Raw genomic sequence first — 6110 nt, forward strand, 5'->3', positions numbered from 1 at the left:
AAGGAAAGTCACTATGTGGCGGTCAAACGAATCTTTCGATATTTGGCTCATACCCCAAACTTTGGCTTATGGTACCCAAGAGGAGAAAACCTCAAGCTTGTAGGGTATTCGGATTCCGATTGGGCGGGAGACAAAGTGGATAGGAAGTCCACTTCCGGAGGGTGCCAATTCCTTGGTTGCTCTTTGGTAAGTTGGTCTTCCAAAAAGCAAAGTTGTGTGTCTCTCTCGTCCACCAAAGCGGAGTATGTGGCGGCTGGTAGTTGTTGTGCACAACTCTTATGGATGAGGCAAACTTTAAAGTATTACGGTGTCATTTGTGAAAAAGTGCCTCTTTGGTGTGACAATGAAAGTGCCATCAAGATCTCTCTCAACCCGATGCAACACTTCAAGACGAAGCATATTGAGATTTGGTATCACTTCATCCGGGATCACATTAGGCGAGGAGAGATCGAGCTCAACTATGTCAACACTCATGATAACCTTGCAGATATTTTCACGAAGCCCTTCAATGAAGCAAGATTTCGCGAGTTAAGGCATGAGCTAAATATCATTGATTCAAGCAATGTTGCTTGAACCCTTGCACACCCCACCATACTCAACTTGTTGTCTTGTTTAGATGTAGGCATGGACATAGGGGGAGTGTTGTTCTCTCAATGAACTCTCCTTCCCCCCATTATGCATAAATTGATCAAGCCTTTCACATTAGCCATGTTTGATGGTACTTGTTCCTCAAAGACGAGTTTTGGTCATGGGCCCAAGGATAATTCTTCGCGGTGCCATACCAATTGACTCAAACATAGGTGGCTCCGGCCACCGCCCTATCTTTGGAGAGGTGGTGTCTCGTGGTTGTTTCGTGTTATCGTTTGCCTTTCTGCCTTCGTGTGTCGCGTGGTCTTGTGATGTCGTGCTGCATTGAAGTTTTGGTGCAAAGACCTGCTTGAAACTTGCAACTTTTTGAGCCCATGGTACTACCGCGGCTTGCCGCGGTACTACCTCGTGAGAGGGCACGGTACTACCGCACAGGAGAGCGGTACTACCACTCAGGTGCGGTACTTCCGCCGAGTGGTACTACCGCGATGACGCACGGTACTACCGCGCCATCGAGTGGGCGTGGGGGTTATGACTCGGGCAGGGGAGTTCCAACTCCCCATACCCATTCACTTGTCTCTCTCCCCACGTCTCTCTCTCTCTCTCTATCTCTCTCTCGCTCAAGAACGGCGCCGGAGGTCCTCGCCGGATCTCCTTCTCCGGCCACTCTCCTCGGATTCCAACCGGTGGGATCGTTCCCCACCACTTCCTCTTGCCATGGAACAAGGTTTTTCCCCAACTCCCTCTCTTTCTTGGTTGTTCTCTCGCTTCTAGGTTTTTGGGGAGATGCAAGTTGTTCTTGAGATTTTAGGCCAAATCTATGCAAGAGTAGGATGTAGGAGAGTCGTGTTGCGTAGGAATTATACTTGATATGTTGTCCTGTGATAGATTTGTCCAACCGTAGTACCGCCGTAGTTTCGCGGGCTTTCTCAGATTTGAACTTGTTCGGATCTGACGCGGTGCGGTACTGCCGTGTCTCACGTGCGGTACTACCGCTCGTGCGGTACTACCGCCCATCAGGTGTGGTACTACCGCGCTAGCTATGGCACTAAGATCCTACTACCGCTCCCAGACCCAGTACTACCGTGACTTTACACGGCACTACCGTGACTAGGAGCGGTACTACAATCTTAGTACCACAGCACTTGGATGTTCTACCATAGGGGTCAAATCTCTCTCATGGAAATTATCTTGTGTGCTTCCTACATGTTTCTTTTGCTTTGTTGTGGTCTTTGCATTGATCCTTCTTGCTTGTTGTGTGTGTTTTGCACTTTGTGTCTCAGGTGGTGGCTCTCGCCGCTCCAATCCCAATCGTGGCACTGGCTCTAAGCGTCTGCGCAATCCCCAAGATGAAGCACCAGAGGGCTCCAATGCCCCCAAGCGCAATGTCAAGACCACTGCCAGCAAGCAAAAGGAGCCTGCTAAGGGCATGAACGCGATTTCCCTCAATGAGTATGTCGAACGCCGGAAGATAAACCCCTATGTGAATCCTCGTGCTGTCCTCAGAGGTACTGAGTTGTTTTGGACCAAGCAGCAGGCTCTTATTTATCTGGATGTGATCAAGAACAAGTAGAATACCTTCATGAATGTCAAGTGGATAGACATGAATCACATGAGGAAGGACAAGTTTCGTGACTATTTTGGAGAGGCTCTGGACTTGGTGGAGCAGTTTTCCATTGAGCCTGTGATCTCCTTTCACCTTGACTATGACCCTGAGCTTGTTTGTTAGTTCTTTGCATCAGTCTACTTTCACCCCTGGGATGAGCAGAGGATGACCTGTATGACCAACGGTCGTCTGCTGTCTGCTACATGGAAGGAGTTCATGGATCTACTTCACATTCCTGCTGACAGGCTTCACACACCCGTTGGTGTTCGCCCCCATGCCAACTCTGAGTCTGCTAACAAGAACTTGCTTCAACCATTCCTTGTTGAGAAGGTGCTCCCCAATGGCAAGTTGACTTGGGTACTGAACTCCTTTCTGGACATCATGCATCGCATCTTCCGCAACACTCTGTTCCCACGCATTGGCGACAAGGACAAGGTTCATTCCTATCTAGTGGACATGTTGCTCCTGTGTGCGGAGGCACGTTCGTCTCAGACTCAGCCACTTGATGTCTCACACATCATGTGGTGTGAGCTTCGGTTTGCGGTGTTCACCCGCAAGGTACCTATCTATGGACCGTACCTTTTTCTGCTGCTCTCCACAACTTGGGAGAAGATGTACCCTGGTGATGAGTTCCTTGCTCCAGACAGGATTCGGCATGAGTCCATCAGTCTCCGCGTCAAGCCCAACTGGGCCAACACTACTACCCGTGCTGAGGCTTCCACTGCTAGGAGGGCTGGTGGTGAGGAGGAGGCTGGTGCAGAGAATGTTGCTGAGGACCATGCTGCTAGGTCTACCACACCTTCCTCTAAGCCGTCATGGGCCAAGAAGTTAAAGGACAAGATGAAGACTCTCTTCTGCATGCAGGCAAAGGGACAGTACATGACTCACGTGGCAGACAAGGAGAGTCGCCGCCGTGACAAGAAGGTTATGAGGCTCTTTGGAGAGGATGTCTCTGGCGGTTTTGAGGATGTCATCACGCCACAGGCTGCATGGATGGCAAAGCAGGGGTACAAGTGGACTAGTTCTGAGGAGGACATCGAGGAGTCCGTCCCCGCCGCTGAGTCTGACGAGGAGCATGAGGAGCAGTGGGATGACTTCTCTGCCTGAGCCACCCCGTGTGTGTAGGTGTCCTCTCTGCCTTTTTGGCGTCTCGATGCCAAAGGGGGAGAGAGGGTAGGGATTTGCGTTGTGTCGTTCTTGGTGTGTTTGCTTTGTCGTTTGAACCTCGTTTGCCTTTGTGTGGTTTGTGCCTTCGAGACTTATCCTACATATGGTGTAAGACATATGCACTCTAGTCTATTTTAGTTAACTTAAGTTTGTGCTATCTTGTCTAGTGTTAGCCTTTCTATTGCAAGATATGCCTTGTCTCTATAATATAGGGGGAGCTTTGATCCTAGTATGTGTGCCGTGCAGTCCAAAGCACCCATCTAGTTGGCACACATCTAGGGGGAGCCCGTCTATATTCTAGAGAGGAGGGGTTTGTGTTTGCTTAATATTATTTCCCTTGTGCAAATCCCGTGTTGTCATCAGTCCACCAAAAAGGGGGAGATTGTAAGGGCATATTTATCCCTAAGGTGTTTTGGTGATTGATGACAATGCGTTTGCGGACTAATCGTGTGCCTTGAGTATCCCAGACGTTTCATCGCTAGGCACAAGACGGTTGGGTGCCCCTCGAAGACTGTTGAAGACGGCGTCTTTTCTACGTTTCTTTTTCATGGATTTGAGTCGTAGGAAAGCCATACTATTAAGAGGGGGTCCGCGTCGGAAAGGTTTGGGTGGAATCATCACGTACACGTTTCTTCCTTGTCCCCTCCTTTCCCTTGCACCTTGGAGCTTCCTCCGTCCTTGTTTCTGGCTGCTGTGGTGGCTCGCGGTAGTACTGCTCCCAGGTGAGCGGTATTACCGTAGGCACCAGCGGTAGTACCATGCTGCGACGCGGTAGTACAGCAGGTTCCCACGGTAGTACCGCTCCCCTCGAGCTGCACTACCGTGGCCCACCAGGCTAGTACCGCTCCCCCGCGGTAGTAGGGGCGGATGTAATTTTTTACATCTGCGCCTACCACGGTAGTACCGCTTTCCTTCCATGGTAGTACCGTGCTCAGCTGGCAGGCGGTAGTACCGCCCCTCTGCGGTAGTACTGTGTCGGGTTTTTGCTTCTTCTGTTTTTCAGCGGAAGTAGGCATGGATGTTTCCTTATCCACACTCTTCCCAGGCTAGGGGGTTCCTGCCTTGCGGTAGTACCGCAAGGGGGAGCGGTAGTACAGCGCACGCGGAAGTACCGCCCTCAGCACTTGTGCTACAGGTCCTCCCTAACTGTTGCTGGTGCAGCGGTAGTACCGCAGGCCTGCACGGTTGTACAGCGTGACCTTGCGGTAGTGCCGCTTGGCAGCAAGCGGAAGTACCGTGTGGCCCCACGGTAGTACCGCTGGCCTGGCGCAGTAGTACCGCTAGCCGCGGGCTTGTAGGTGGATAACGGTTGGATCTTTGTCCCTCACTATAAAAGGGGTCCCCTTCTTCCCCGTTGACTCATCTCTTCCAACCCTAAGCTCCATTGTTGCTCTAAGCTCCATTTTCGCCCGATCTCACTCCCTAGCCAATCAAACTTGTTGATTTGCTCGGGAGTGGTTGAGAAGGCCTCGATCCACACTTCCACCAAGAGAAATTTGATTCCCCCCACTAATTCCTTGCGGATCTTGTTTCTCTTGGGTGTTTGAGCATCCTAGATGGTCGAGGTCACTGTGGAGCCATAGTCCATTGTGGTGAAGCTTCGTGGTGTCGTTGGGAGCCTTCGATTGAGTTGTGGAGATTGCCCCAACCTTGTTTGTAAAGGTTCGGTCGCCGCCTCCAAGGGCACCAATAGTGGAATCGCGGCATCTCGCATTGTGTGAGGGCGTGAGGAGAATACGGTGGACCTAGTGGCTTCTTGGGGAGCATTGTGCCTCCACACCGCTCCAACGAAGACGTACTTCCCCTCAAAGGGAAGGATCTTCGGTAACACATCCTCGTCTCCACCGTCTCCACCGTCTCCACTCTTGGTTATCTCGTGCCTTTACTTGTGCAAGCTTATTTGTGTTATATCTCTTGCTTGCTTATGTTCCTATCCTTGTTGCATCATATAGGTTGCTCACCTAATTGCATATCTAGACAACCTACTTTGATGCAAAGTTTAAATTGTTAAAGAAAAGCTAGAAATTGTTAGTTGCCTATTCACCACCCCCCTCTAGTCAACCATATCGATGCTTTCAGTAACTTCATCATCACCGTCACCACGCCGTCATGCTGACGAAACTCTCCCTCGGCCTTGGCTGGATCTAGCGTTTGAGGAACGTCACCGAGCTGAATGTGTGCAGATCGCGAAGGTGTCGTGTGTTCGGTAGTGTTGGGGAACACAGTAATTTCAAAAAAAAAATCCTACGCACACGCAAGATCATGGTGATGCATAGCAACGAGAGGGAAGAGTGTTGTCTACATACCCTCGTAGACCATAAGCAGAAGCGTTATGACAATGCAGTTGATGTAGTCGTACGTATTCACGATCGATCGATCCTAGCACCAAAGGTACGGCACCTCCGCGATCTGCACACGTTCAGCTCGGTGACGTCCCACGAACTCACGATCTAGTAGAGCTTCGAGGGAGAGCTTCGTCAGCACGACGGCGTGATGACGGTGATGATGATGCTACCGGAACAGGGCTTCGCCTAAGCACCGCTACGATATGACCGCGGTGGATTATGGTGGAGGGGGCACCGCACACGGCTGGAAACAATCAACTTGTGTGTCCATGGGGTGCCCCCTTCCCTGTATATAAAGGAGTGGAGGAGGGGAGGGGTCGGCCCTCTCTATGGCGCGCCCTAGGGGAGTCCTACTCCCACCGGGAGTAGGATTCCCCCCTTCCCTAGTTGGAGTAGGAGAGGAA

The sequence above is a fragment of the Triticum aestivum genome, chromosome 2A (genome assembly GCF_018294505.1).
Source record: "Triticum aestivum cultivar Chinese Spring chromosome 2A, IWGSC CS RefSeq v2.1, whole genome shotgun sequence".
Taxonomy (NCBI): domain Eukaryota; kingdom Viridiplantae; phylum Streptophyta; class Magnoliopsida; order Poales; family Poaceae; genus Triticum; species Triticum aestivum.